The following is a 15,397-nucleotide window of genomic DNA, read 5'->3' on the forward strand; positions in this document are numbered from 1 at the left end:
CCTATTGACCACCCAACACTCAGCGCATCGGCCACCGAGAAGGAGTCGGAGAGAACGATGCCCGCCACCGGATTGACCGCCTCAACCGATCCCTGGCGCTAGAAGAAGAAGACGCATTGGGTCCGCCTTGCTTTGGCCCCCTCATCTGAGATGAGCCCTTCCCCAAAGGGTTCACGCTACCAAGAGATACGCTCAAGTACACCGGCTCCGTGAAGCCAGAGAACTGGCTGGTCGACTACTCCACGGCCGTCAGTATAGCAAACGGCAACAAGCGTGTTGCTGTGAAGTATGTTCCGCTCATGCTCCAGGGCACCGCCCGGACGTGGCTGAATAGCCTGAAGCCCCGCAGCATCAACAGCTGGGTTGATTTCACCGAAGCTTTCATCCGTAACTTCACCAGCACGTACAAGCGGCCGCCCAAGCCACGCCAGCTCTCCTTGTGCGTCCAAGGCCCCAACGAATCAACTCACGACTATCTCACGCGTTGGGCCGAGCTGCGCAATTCCTGCGAGGGTGTGCACGAGGTGCAGGCCATTGAATACTTCACTGCCGGGTGCCGGGAAGGCACCCTCCTCAAGCACCGGCTTCTCTGCGACGAGCCGGCGACCCTCGACGACTGCTGATCATAGCAGACAAGTACGCCACGTCCGACTCCTCCATGAAGGCGGAGATTCAAGTTGATGCATCTGGCAAAGTAGCACCTCAAGCTCCTCGGACTCCAGCTGGTGACACCAGTCGGCGTCAGCAGCAAAATGACAGCAAGCATAAGGCCACGCAGCCGGCTTCCACAAGCCGGCAGCTGGCGACAGTCGAAGACCAGCAGACGGAAGGGCGGCGTCCTCTCAAGCGTCAGAAGGGCGGCAAGCCCAACTGGCTGCCCGCCTTCTCGTATGAGCAGACTCTCGATGCACCCTGCAAGTTTCACAGCGGCGCGAAGCCATCCAACCACACCACCCGGAAGTGCCATTGGCTCACCAGAATCGCCAAGGGAGATGGACTCCTGCCTCCTCCGGCTGCCGGCCCGCCGCTTCCTCCTCCCCAGCAGGCGGCGGCCTGGCCAGTCGGCGCTATACAAGATGAGTATCCTGAAGAGCATGGAGCCTATGTCGTGTTCACCAGCGTGGCCGACGACAAGCACAGCAGACGGCAACGACAACAAGAAGTACATGCAGTAGCATCAGAGACCCCCGAGTTCATGCATTGGTTTGAGAAGCCTATCAGTTGGAGCAGAGCTGACCACCCGGAGGTGATGCCCTCCCCTGGTTCTTATGCCCTGGTCTTGGACGCCACCTTTGCAACAGGCGGGCTGCCCGCTTCTCCCGAGTTCTGATAGATGGCGGCAGCAGCATCAACATCCTATACCGAGACACTATGGAGAAGTTGGGAATCAAGCAGAGGCAGCTTCAGCCTAGTCGGACTGTATTCCATGGAATTGTCCCTGGCCTTTCCTGCTCACCGATCGGCAAGATCCAGATAGACGTCCTCTTCGGAGACAAAGATCACTTCCGCCGAGAGCGAGTCTGGTTTGAGGTGGTGGACCTCCAGAGCCCCTATCATGCACTACTTGGCCGGCCTGCTCTGGCCAAGTTCATGGCGGTCCCCCACTATGCTTACCTCAAAATGAAGATGCCGAGCACCAAGGGAATCCTGACCATAGTCGGATACTACAAGAAGTCATCCGCCTGTGCAGCAGACAGCAGCCGGCTGGCCGAGTCCCTCGTGATCGCGGCCGAGAAACGGCTCCTTGACCGGGTTGTGGCAATGGCAGGCAAGCAGCCGGAAATATCGCCAAACCCCAAGGAGTCGGAGGCTGAGGGCTCGTTCAAGCCGGCGAAAGAAACAAAGAAGATACCCTTGGACCCGGAGCACCCGGAGAGGCACACTGTCATAGGTGCAAACCTTGACAGCAAATAGGAAAGCGAGCTCGTCGATTTCCTCCGTGAGAATCGGGACATCTTTGCATGGTCTCCCAAAGACATGCCAGATGTTCCGACGGATTTCGCCGAGCACAAGCTACATGTCCGACCTGGTGCCAAGCCAGTCAGGCAGCCCTTGCGCCGCCTGTCAGAAGAAAAGAGAAGAGTCATTGGAGAAGAGATAGCCCGGCTTCTAGCAGCCGGCTTCATTATGGAAGTATTCTTCCCAGAGTGGTTAGCCAACCCAGACCTTGTACTGAAGAAGAATAAGCAGTGGCGCATGTGTATCGATTATACCAGCCTCAACAAAACCTGCCCCAAAGATCCATTTGCTTTGCCAAGAATTGACCAAGTGATAGATTCCACAGCCGGATGCGAGCTGTTGAGTTTTTTGGATGCATACTCAGGGTATCATCAGATCAAGCTGAACCCGGCCAACAGGTTGAAAACCGCCTTCATCACACCATTCGGAGCCTTCTGCTACCTGACCATGACGTTCGGCTTGAGGAATGTCGGTGCCACGTTTCAGCGTTGCATGCAGAAATGTCTCCTCAAGCAACTCGGCAAGAACGCCCACGTCTATGTGGATGACATTGTGGTGAAGACGGAGAAGCGAGGCACCCTGCTTGAAGACCTCAAGGAAACCTTTGAAAATTTGCGCCGTTTTCAAATCAAGCTCAACCCGAAGAAATGTGTCTTTGGAGTACCAGCCGGCCAGCTTCTTGGCTTCCTGGTCTCAGAGCGCGGCATTGAGTGCAACCCTGTGAAGATCGAGGCCATCGAGAGGATGGAGGTACCCACCCGACTGCTAGACATGCAAAAGTTCACCGGCTGCTTGGCATCCATCAGCTGTTTCATCAGTCGGCTAGGCGAAAAGGCTCTCCCCCTGTACCAACTCATGAGGAAGACCACTTTTTTCGAGTGGAACGACAAGGCGGATGAAGCTTTTCTCCAGCTCAAGAAGATGTTGACCACTCCGCCTATCCTGGCAGCTCCGACTGCTAAGGAGCCCATGCTTCTCTACATCGCCGCCACCAGCCGGGTGGTCAGCACAGTCATAGTTGTGGAACGCAAAGAAGAAGGCAAAGCACTACCAGTCCAGAGGCCAGTGTATTACCTGAGTGAAGTGGTGTCCGCCTCCAAGCAGAACTACCCCCAGTATCAGAAGATGTGCTACGGCGTGCATTTTGCCGCCAAGAAGCTGAAGTCGTACTTTCAAGAGCACCCAATCACTGTTGTCTGCACTACTCCACTTGCCGAGATCATTGGAAGCCATGATGCTTCGGGCCGAGTGGCCAAATGGGCCATAGATTTGGCCCCATACACCATCTACTACCAGCCTCGCACCGCCATCAAGTCCCAAGCACTGGCCGACTTCCTTGTCGACTGGGCCGAGACCCAGTACCTGCCACCAGCGCCGGACTCCACCCATTGGCGGATGCACTTTGATGGTTCCAAGAAGCGCACCGGACTGGGAGCCGGCGTTGTCCTCACTTCTCCCAAGGGTGACAAGCTCAGATATGCATTGCAAATCCATTTTGCCGCCTCCAACAATGTAGCCGAATACGAGGCACTCATACATGGGCTCCGGCTTGCCAAAGAACTCGGCATTCACCGAATCCTGTGCTATGGTGACTCTGACTTGGTGGTCCAGCAGTCGTCAGGTGACTGGGACGCCAAGGATGCAAACATGGCAAGCTACCGCTTCCTCGTACAGTAACTCAGTGGATACTTCGAAGGGTGCGAGTTCCTCCATGTGCCAAGAAATGACAATGAGCAAGCAGATGCCTTGGCACAGATCGGCTCCACCCGGCAAGCGATACCAGCCGGCGTCGCCCTGCAACGCCTCCTCAAACCGTCTATCAAGCCGTCGCCAGAATCAGACTCCATCTTCGTGCCGGCTCCTCCTGAAACAGTGGGATCCGACTTGAGGACCCCAGCAGCCGGCGCGGGGACTTCGGCAGGCGGCCCGGGGACTGCAGCAGTCGCACCCGGCCCGGGGACTTCAGAACTCGGCCAGGGGATTGTAGCAGTCGGCCCGGGGACTTCATCAACGCAGCAGGCGGCAGCCGACTCCAACCCGCCGCCTCCCGGCCCAACTGCCCTCGTGCAAGTAGCAGTCATAGCAGTCGAAGAAATAGCAGCACCTTCATGGGCGCAGCCCATCCTCAACTTTCTGGTGAACAAGGAGCTGCCGACTGATGAGATCTCGGCCCGACAAGTGCAACGCCTGGCAGCAGTATACACCATCGTCAACAGAGAACTTGTGAGGCGCAGTGTCACTGGTGTGTACCAGCGCTGCGTGGAGCCGGAGAAAGGCCAAGCAATCCTCAAAGATATCCACCAAGGCGAGCGTGGTCACCACGTGGCCTCAAGATCACTTGTTGCCAAAGCTTTCCGCCATGGATTTTTCTGGCTGACTGCTCTAGAAGACGCCAAAGACTTGGTCCAGAAGTGTAAAGGGTGCCAGAAGTTCCGCTCCAAGCCACATTTGCCGGCTTCTACACTCAAGACCATCCCCATTGCTTGGCCCTTTGCCGTCTGGGGGCTGGACATGGTGGGACCATTCAAGACAGCACGCGGCGGCATGACTCATTTGCTTGTCGCCATGGACAAATTCACCAAGTGGATAGAAGCAAAGCCAATCAAGAAGTTGAATGGTCCGACTGCTGTAACTTTCATCGCTGACATCACCACTCGGTATGGCATACCGCACAGCATCATCATCGACAATGGCACAAATTTTGCCAAAGGTGCCTTGGCTCGTTTCTGCGCGACGCAAGGGCATCCGACTGGACTTAGCGTCTGTTGCCCATCCGCAGTTAAACGGCCAAGTGGAGCGAGCAAACGGCCTCATTTTGTCCGGCATCAAGCCCCGACTGGTCGAGCCTCTGGAGCGTTCGGCCGGCTGTTGGCTCGATGAGCTGCCGGCCGTCCTCTGGAGCCTGCGCACAACTCCGAACAAGTCAACCGGCTTCACGCCTTTCTTCCTCGTCTACGATGCCGAAGCCGTCATCCCGACGGACATAGAATTCGACTCCCCTCGAGTCACCATGTACACCGAGGAGGAGGCCAAAGAAGCACGAGAAGACGGCGTTGATCTGCTGGAAGAGGGTCGGCTGTTGGCACTCAGCCGGTCCACATCTACCAGCAGAGTCTACGCCGCTACTACAACCGAAAGGTCAAGCCAAGATCCTTCCAAGAGGGAGACCTTGTGCTCCGGCTGATCCAGCAAACAGCCAGCCAGTACAAACTCCCGGCACCTTGGGAAGGCCCCTTCATCATCAGCAAAGTTCTGGGCAACGACTCCTACTACCTGATCGATGCTCAGAAGCCCAGAGCATGCAAAAGAGACGACTCCGGCAAGGAGACAGAGCGGTCATGGAATGCAAATCTCCTTCGAAGATTTTACAGTTGATGCAGTATGTACCATGCTACCTTTTGTATTAAAGTACGAAGACTCCGGGTCCCTCGAGAAGAGCTCGGGGACTACCCTCTTTTATCTATATGATAAGTATTATGCCTATGAATGTGTTATTTCATTTTTTCCGCCTAGCACCGGGTTCGATCAGTCGGCCCGGGGGCTCACCGCCTTGCACTATGTAATGCTTCCTACAGCTAGACAAGTAGTGTGTCGGCACTTACACCTTCTCCTGCCAAGGCCGCAGCTCGCAGAGCGACCGTCCGGTAGGCAGGAGTTAAAGGCAGAAAAGGGTGCCCACATGAAAAATGGCTAAGGACCAAAAAGCATGTACATAGTTGAAGCCGGCTTCCCGCCTCACCGATCGGCTGCTGAACAGCCGGCCGGCCGGCTTCTACTTAAATTGCTAACGCTCTAGTCGGCTAAGTACTTGTCCTCCCGAAAGTGGCCAAGTACTTGACCCAGCCACAGTCCGCAGAGCGGCTGTTTGGCTGGCAAGGCGGCAACCAAGGGAGGGCGGCAAAGGAAAAAAGCTAAGGAGCAGAAAGCAAGGAAAGATAGAACTTGGCAAAAATATTTACATATCAAAAGGCCCTTGGCCAGCATTCAACAGAGTTTGAAATACACCCCGCAAGTGGAATTGTGCAAATTTAACAAAGTTTGTCGAGACTGGTAAAGCAGGAAAAGTAAAGATAAGACGGCAGTCTAGGGAGCAGCTGAGGGGGCCGGCTGGTTGGCGGAGTCGGTGGTGCCGGTTGGTGGAGTGGACGGCCGATCAGTCTCCGCTTGGTCGCCTCCAGCAGCAGTCGGCGCGCTCGAGTGCGGCTCGTTGCTCGAGGCGTGATCAAGCTGAGGCTGGCCGTCCGCTCCGACCTTTGGCGCATCTTCTCCACTCTCCTCGTCCTCCTCGTCTTCTCCCTCATCGCTGGAGTCGATCACCTCGGCCGAATCCTCGCCATCCTCCGGGTTCAGCCCGAACCACTTTGGTGGTGCCTCGGCACCATTCTCAGCCAGCTCAGGGATGAAGATGCTGGTGTTGGTGTACTCGGCAATCGCCGCCGCCCGTTTGACAAGGTCACGCTCCACTTCCACCAGCTCCTCCTGGGCCTCCTGCCGAAACATGGTCAACTGAGCTAAATTTAGCCCAGGGTACCATGCCTTGACGAACTCCAAGGCCCGGCGCGCTCCAACCCGGGCCGAGGAACCCTTCCAAGACTCCAGACGGCCGGCCGCTACCTCAAGCCAGTCAGCAGTCCGACTGGGAGTGGACGGAGCCGGCATGTCCGGCCAGAGGGCGGAGATCGCCTGGGCCCCGACACGCTGAAGATGATGCAGCATCCGATGAGCCGGCCGAAGGCGGGCCTGGATGTTGAGAAGCTGCTCGCTAAGGGTCCGGGGGGCATCGGCAGCGATCTGCGCGCCCTCTGCCCTCTGTTCCTCGCGATAAGCCTCAATAGCCTGGTTGGCGGCGCCAGAGTGGCCCGGGAAGAAGTCTGCACGAGCAGAAAGCAAGTAAGACAGGAGTCAGAAGCTAGAAGCTGTCCTGGTCAGTAGCCGGTGGCTCGAAGAAAGAAAAAAGAAGAAGCTTACCATCAACCATGTCTTCAACACTACCGAAGCCGACAGTCAGCAGCGTCTCTTTGTCGGCCCAGGCAGAGCGTTCGGTCTCGAACTCGGCAAGGAGATTGGACTCTTTCACCTCCGCCTCCTTCTAAGCCTTCTGGAGAAGCCCCGCCTGCTCCGCCAGTTGCGTGACCAGCCGGTCACGCTCCTCGGCCAGCTTGCTGCACTCTGCCTCCTTGGCACGTAACGCGGTGTTGGCCTCGCCCAGCTGCTGCCGCAGGACGGCGTTGGCCTCTGCAAAAGAAGAGGAAGAAAAGACATCAGCAATCAACAAGGAAGAAGTACAGTTGCCGGGGAGATTCGGCCCGACTGCTCAGCAGTCGGCCCGAATCTCAGGGACTACAGCCCGCGGGTGTGCTGTCGCGCCCCCGCAGAGAAAGAAGTTACCAACGATCAGCAAAAAAGAAATGCAGTCGCCGGAGAGATCTGACCCGACTGCTCAACAGTCGACCCGAATCTCGGGGACTACAGCCCGCGGGTGCGCCAGCGCGCCCCCGCAGGAAAAGAAGATGAATACTTACTCCGGCTATCCGACAAGTCGGCGGTCCGCTGGTTCAACTCTCGGACGTTGGAGTTGAAGGCGGCCGCGCGAAAGTTATGATAGTCCTACGGTGAAGATATCAGACAACATTAGCACTTGGAGCTTGCAAACTAAAGTTCCGAGCCGCCTGCTCGGCAGCTGGCCCGAAACTCGGGGGCTACACCCAGTGGATGCGCTGGCGCGCCCCGCAGAGAAGTACAAGAGTCAAAGACGAAGAAGTAAGAAACAAACCCGAATGGCTGCTCGCGAATCCAGGAACGCCTTGTTGCAGTGCTTGAGAGCGTCGGCCTCAGCTCGGAGCTTGGCCTGGACGTCCATGATCGCCTTGTTTAAGGCTCCCGTCCCGCCTTCCCGCACCCAGTCGGCAGGCGCGGCACTGGTCGCTTCGGCATCCGGGGCTGACGAGCTCGCGGCATCGGCCTCCAGCGGTCGTGGCGCTGAGGCTGCCTTCACAAGACGACGGCGCGTTGGTGTGAGGGCCTTAGGATTCGGGCCCGTCACCACCTTGTTTCCAGCTGGTGGCGCCGGTGGGGCAGCCGGCTGCTTGTCTCGCGCCCTTCCAGATTGCGGTGGCACGACCACGTCCGGCATGGCAACGCCACCGCTCTCCCGCTCCATGTTCGGGTGCCCGTCGCCGGCTCCCCCAGTCGGCACCGTGAACTCTGGTGGAGGCGGCGCGGAGTTCATAGGAACGATGAATAGCGGCTCCTGGCGTTGCGCGGCGTCTTCAAGCCGCTTCTTCGCTGCGGCATCAGCCTCGGCCTCCGCCAGCTTCTTCAGCGCGGCGGCCTTCGCCTTCGCTAAGCGGGCGGCCTCCTGCTCCTCGCGTGCCTCCCGCGCGTTTTGCTCCTGCGCCTCCCGGAGGTCGGCGGCCGGATCAATTCGCCGGGTGGTGGTGGAGGTCTCCGCCGACCCAATGACGGAGGCGGCGGCCGACTTCTCAAGAGAGAGCGGGGCCCTAAGTCAAGGAAAGTAAAGCAAGAAAGCTTAGACGGAATCAGCAAGAAAGGAAAAGCACAGGAAAAGATACTTACGCCGACACCATCGGAGGCGCCTTCGGGAGCTTCTGAAACTTGGCCGCCTTCGCTGCGGACTCTTTCCGCCTGGTCGCAGCGGTCGGGTTCTTGGCCTTCTTCGGCGCACTGCCAAACAAGATGACACCCTGTTTACGCTTGCGTGTGCCACCTCGAGCAGTCGGCTCGGCGGAGGGGCCCGCGTCCGCCTTGCCGGCGCCTCGCGCAGGGCGCGGCTCGTCTTCCTTATCGTCATCGTCGGGCCAAGTCTCGATGCCGCCCCCTTCTTCGGAGCCGCCTGCTCCGTCATCGCCACCTATAGCGTCGTCCTCTAAGGCGGTCGCCCCAAGTCGGGGTCATCCACGTCATTCGCCTCTCGGTCCGACTGGTAGTCTCCACCCGGCCCTACGATGGCGGCCATCGCCGGAGACATGTAGATCTGCATCCCAAAGATCGACTGTTCAAGACCAAAATCAAGACCAAGACAAGTACTAAAAAGAAAGAGTAGAAGAACTTACAGCAGGCGGCGGGTTGGCGCGGGAGTATGGCCGCTTGCCGAACCGCCATGACCCCTCCGACAGCTTGAGGTCGGCGTTCTCGTTCACCATCCGGGCCACCTCGGCAGTCGGCATGTCCTTCGTGCACATCCGGCTCGGGTCGCGATGCCCGCTCATCCAACAGATCAGATGAGGCCGGCCTTGGAGCGGGAGAACCCGGCGCTCGACAAAGGCGACCAGCAGGTCAGATGCTACGAGGCCCTCTGCCTCCGTCAACACTCGGAGCCGGCTGATGGCGGCAGCGGCGTCGGCCGATATGGGCTTCGGCTTGTAGCCCCAGTTGGCCCGAGGCTCAGCCGGGGGGCGGCTTCGTAGGGCGGCAAGTTGATGAAGTTGATTGCTGGGTCGATGTTCTCCACATAGAAATATGATTTCTGCCACAGTTTCACCAGCTGTGACAGCTTGATGGCGGGGAAGACGTTCTTCGGCGACGACCGGTGCACCGTGACGAAGGCACCGCACTGGGCCGCCTTCTCCTTGGTGGAGGTGCCCAGTTTGGTGTAGAAGAAGGCCCCCCACAACTCGATGGTGGGGAGGATGCCGAGGTAGCCCTCGCATGCCGTGACGAAGGCGGACAGCAGCGTCATGGTGTTGGGCGTCAAGTGGTGCGGCTGAAGATGGTAAAATTCCATGAAGGAGCGGAAGAATCCGCTCACCGGCAGGCCGAAGCCGCGGAGGAAATGCAAGCGAAAGACGACCCGCTCACCTCCTCGCGGCGCCGGCGAGATCTCCACCTTCGGCGGCACGTGCACCTTGACAAAACCCTCGCCCGACAACCGCCGTGTGGCATGGAGGAAGGAGAGATGGTCGTCGATCACGAGCGAGCCATCCCAGTCCCCTCCCTTCTCGCGCATCATGGAGACCGAGCAGGATCGAGCGGGAAGCTTGGGGTGAAAGAGCCTGACGGCGACGAGCTGTGGCGGCGCCTTGGCGGAGCGTGGAGGTGCGGCAGCAGCAAAGGAGGAAGAAGATGAAAATGGGGGGAGAAGGGCGCGCGTGCTCCGCCGCTCCCCCTCCTCCCCTTACTTATAGCCCCCGAGCTACGAAGCCGAGGGGGCGAGGCGTGGGATCATGGGATTAACTGCACCCACGACCCCACGACCCCGCGTTTATTTCGCCAGTTACTGCGCAGTAACTCCCCTTGGAATCGCAACCGCACGCCTCGGCCGCAGCGGATCCGCCCGCGCGCCGAGGCCCGGTAGTGGCGGGCCCGGCCTGCTGTCACGTCCCATCATGAGCGTGGGCTGGCAGGCTGGCCTGGCTGGCTGGCGCCGCATGGTGTACTTACAACGGGCGGCAGGCCTAGAGGCTTAGCAAGCACGCCACCTGGTTCCAGCCTTGGCGTTTCGAAATCATCGCACGAAGCCGCCTGGTCGCGTCCGACTCCCGACAGGCGGCGTGCCGGGAGTCGAACAAGGCATTCAACAAGAGCATTCGGAGAAGGAAACTGTTGAGGCTTCTCGTCTTATCAGCCGCGACGCCTCACCAGTTTTGGGCACTACTGTCGGAGTAATGGGCCACGGGTAGCCTAACCCGAGTCCCTGAACCTTTCAAGACATTGGGCCGACTACCCCCCACAAATATCCAGAATGAACCACCGCCTCCTAGTGGCCGGCTGGCTCAAGTGGCCGGCTGCCGGAAGGTGGCCAAGCTCTAGAAGACGGCACAAAGACGAGCCGACTCCTAGCAGGCGGCCTCCAGAGAGGCCGGCTCCTAGTAGGCGGCCACGGCGCCCTCAAAGTCTGCACCCCCATTAAGAGGACAAGACAGGATGTGGCTACAGTATAGCCCATCTCCCCCGTATCCAGGACAAGGTGCGGCCACAGTGCCCCATACCAGCGAAGACCTCCGCACGGCGCGGCACTGTTGCCACTCCGCCCTTGACGTCACTCCTGATAGGCAGATCCCTGTTCCCATGACGGCGTGTCGGTACGGCCTGCAGGCGGCAGGCCCTACCAAGCAGCGAGAGCCCGGAAGACGGCGGGAGCCTGACTAGTCGGACCTGAGGGAGGTCGGCCTCTAGCAGGCGGCCCTCTCCTCCCTCGGGGTCCGAGCGCCATTAACCAGACGAGACACGGTGTGGCTACAGTGATCTCCCACCAGGCGGCGGGACTGTAGCCACGCTCCCCTGACCAAGCATGCGTCATCAACATTGCGGCTACAGTAATTAGCCGCCGACCAGACCCGCAAGCGGCGGACTCCGCACCTGACCAGTCAGCGGGGCCCACCAGGCGGCGGGCCCCAGCAGCCGGCGGAGAAGCCGACGGCCAGAGTCGCTGACGGCCGGGTCCTACACTCGGCCTGATTACCATTGTACCCCTGGGGGTAGGCCTATATAAACCCCCCAGGGCACCCATGCAAAGGGTTCCCAACCTGTTAGAACTAGACTCACACATAGAGGGAGGAGAGAGCAAGCCTTGCCCTCTTCTACCTCTAGCATACAGCTCGAGGAGCGCGATTGTATTCACTAGTGCCTTAGTGATCATGCGGAGACCCCCAGAGCAGGACTAGGGGTGTTATCTCCTAGGAGAGCCCCGAACCTGGGTAAAGTGCGCCGGAGTACGTGTCTACGCCTCATCCCGCTTCCAGGCACCGGCGGCGTTCTACTTGCTCCCACCATGATATTTCATCCTTTGGCATATGTCGCACCCAACCCCCGACATGTGGTCAGAGGAGTACCACACCCCACGTGGTTGGCAAATCCAGTGGTAGTCCAGAAGGCTAACAGGAAGTGGAGGCTTTGTATAGATTTCACAGATATCAACAAAGCTTGCCCGAAAGACCCATTTCCCTTGCCGCGCATCGACCATATTGTGGACTCCACTTCAGGTTGTGATTTGCTCTCCTTTCTGGACGCATACTCTAGGTATTACCAAATCTTCATGTTCAAGGAAGACGAAGAGAAGACGTTGTTCATCACTCCATGCGCTACACAGAAACATAGAGGCCTATATGGATGATATTGTGGTCAAGACCAAGGATAAGGCCACCCTTATTCAGGATTTGGAAGAAACATTTGCTAACCTGTGCAAGATCAATATGAAGCTTAACCCGGAGAAGTGTGTGTTTGGTGTTCCTTCAGGCAAGCTGCTTGGGTTCTTCGTATCCCATCGCGGGATCGAAGCCAACCCCGACAAGATCAAAGCCATTGAGCGGATCCAAGCGCCAAGGACATTTAAGGATGTGAGGCGCCTGACAGGATGTGTTGCCGCGCTTAGCAGATTCATCTCCAAGTCTGCCGAGCGCACCTTGCCGTTCTTCAAGATCTTGAAGAAGGCCGGCCCTATGAAGTGGACCCTAGAAGCAGATGCAGCTCTGCAAGAGTTGAAGGCCTACTTGTCCTCTATGCTTGCCTTGGTTGCTCCCAAACCCAGGAGCCGTTGCTGCTATACTTGGCGGCAACCAACCAAGTGGTTAGTGCAGCCTTGGCAGCGCAGCGAGAAGTGGATGAGGCAGAAAGTGAGCAGAGACCGACAGAGTCAGAGAAGGATCAGGACAGCAGTGAGCACGGCAACGATAGCAACCCCAAGGACGCGGCAAGGAAGAAAGTGGTGTAGCGCCCAATGTACTTCGTCAGCTCCCTGTTACAGAGGGCTAGATCAAGGTACTCTGGTGTGCAGAAGTTGATCTTTGGCCTCGTTATGGCCTCAAGGAAACTTCGCCACTACTTCCAAGCCCATGAGTTCATGGTTGTTACTCGTTTCCCATTGCAAAGGATACTCCAAAACCCAGAGGCTACCTGCAGAATAGTGGAGTGAGCTTTGGAGTTATCCAGCTTTGGTTTGAAGTTTGAGAGCACATCAACTATTCAGAGCAGGGCATTGGCAGAGTTTACTGCAGAATGGACGCCAACCCCTGATGAGGAAGTGACAGAAACAGTTATCCCCGGCAAGGAAGCGCCCCAAGAATGGATTATGTATTTTGATGGTGCCTTTTCCCTGCAAGGTGCAGGAGCTGGCGTGCTTCTTATCGCCCCCTCCGGGGAGCACTTGAAGTACATCGTCCAAATGCATTTTCCCGGGAAGAGGCAACCAACAATACAAATGAGTATGAAGGACTCCTTGCTGGGCTCGGGATTGCAGTTGAATTGGGAATCAAGAAGCTGATCATTCGAGGAGATTCACAGCTTGTGGTGAGACAAGTCAACAAGGATTACCAAAGTCCATTGATGGAGGCATACGTCGAGGAAGTGAGGAGATTAGAGGAGCACTTTGACAGATTGCAAAAAGAGCATGTACCCCGTGCGGAAAATAGCATTGCTGATCATCTGTCAAAGTGTGTTGTGCAGAAGCTTCCTGTGGAACCAGGAACTTTTGTACTCCATCTCACTCGGCCCTCTGTATCCCCAGCAACAATGGCCCGGAAGAGGAGAAAGTTGGACACCGGAAAGCCTCTCCTGGTAGAGTCGTTTGCTCCTGGAAGATTCCCTGCCGGAAACAACTCCTCACAGCCTGCCGGACCACCCCCTCCAGCCAGGTCCACGAACCTCACGAAAGAGGCTGGTGCTCCCGCCATAGAGGATGTGCCGCTAGTCCTTGTTGCCGAGCCCCAGGCTCCAACTTGGGCAAGGCACATTGTCCACTTTCTCCAAACCGGAGAGCTTCCCGGCGACCAAGATGAAGCTGAAAAGGTAGCCCGGAGGGCTAGTATATATCAGTTTGTCGATGACACTCTATACAGAAGGCGGCCCAACGGTGTGAAACTGAAGTGTGTCTGCCGGGAAGAAGGAAAGGAACTGCTGACTGAGATTCACAGAGGAATGTGTGGCTCCCACATTGGATCAAGGGCATTAGTTGGGAAAGTATTCTGGCAAGGATTCTATTGGCCCACAGCCCTCTAAGATGTGGTCAAGCTAGTCACGACATGTGAAGCCTGTCAGTTCCATTCCAAGAAAACACACCTGCCTGCCCAAGCTCTTCAAACAATCCCTCTATCATGGCCATTTTCGGTCTGGGGGCTCGATATCCCCGGCCCCTTCCCCCGAGCAATCGGGGGCTTTGTATTCTTGTCGTTGCCATCGACAAGTTTACAAAGTGGCCGGAAGTGACTGCCATGAGAAAGGTGACTGCTCAGTCAGCTATCAAGTTCCTGAAAGAATTGGTGTGTCGTTTCGGAGTTCTGGCAAGGATCATCACTGACAAAGGCACCCAGTTCATGAGCCACGCCTTCATGCAATATGTTCATGCCCTCGGATGCAAGATCTCATTCGCCTCTGTGACACACCCCCGAAGCAATGGACAAGCTGAGTGGGCGAACGCAGAAGTGTTGCGTGGACTCAAGACGAGAACTTTTGATACGCTGCAGAAGCACGGCAGATGGTGGATCGAGGAGCTGCCGATAGTTCTCTGGTCCCTTAAAACGACACCAAACCGAGCTACCGGGCAGACTCCCGTCTCCCTGATCTATGGGGCAGAAGCAGTTATCCCCACGAAACTCATTTACGGGTCGCCTCGAGTGCTTGCCTATGATGAAGTAGCGCAAGATCAGCACCGGCGTGGCGACGCTGTGCTACTCGAGGAGAACTGTCTCCGGGCTGCTACGCGTGCTGCACGCTACCAGCAAGCCCTGCGTTAATATCATAGCCGTAGGGTTCATGCCCGCTGTTTTGAGGAAGGTGACCTTGTCCTTAGGCGCGTTCAGTCCGCCAAGGGTATACACAAGTTGTCACCGAAGTGAGAAGGCCCTTACCGGGTAGCACGAGTCACCAGACCTGGCGCAGTCCATCTAGAGACCGGAGATGGCACTCAGTTGCAAAACTCATTGAATATTGAGCATCTCTACAAGTTCTACCCGTATGGCGCGGCTGTCGGGCCCTGCCCGGTATCCACCCTTTTGTACAGGCCTTGCCTCAGCTGCATGTAACCCCTTGTACAAAGCCGGGGTGACGAGCCCGTGCAAGAGAAAATAAAGAAGCGCTGTAGGGGGCCCTCAACTGAGATTGCATGCATGCATGAGCACACCAAGATCATTGCATAAGCATTTCATGAGCATTTGCATATGCATATAGATAGGATCGCATCCTGCATTCATTCTCATCTACATGAAGTTGCAGGTTCCTGTCGTAAACTTGGCTTCGACAAGGAGTTGAGAAGATTGCCCGACACAGTGATCCCCGGCTAGACAAACAGATAAGTTTTACCTCCTGTCCATTAGTATTCTGTAAGGCTATAACTTAAGCATGAGAAAGACCCGCCACTCTTTTGAGACTTAGTTGCTCCCATCCATGACTCGAACGTTGCTTCAGTCAGAATGGTCGTAGTAGCCTTTGGGAAAAAGAAGTTGGCGGGGGGCTGGTCCCTCTGTCTATTCCCCAGCAGACGCAGCTC

The sequence above is a fragment of the Triticum aestivum genome, chromosome 7D (assembly GCF_018294505.1).
Source record: "Triticum aestivum cultivar Chinese Spring chromosome 7D, IWGSC CS RefSeq v2.1, whole genome shotgun sequence".
Lineage (NCBI taxonomy): Eukaryota > Viridiplantae > Streptophyta > Magnoliopsida > Poales > Poaceae > Triticum > Triticum aestivum.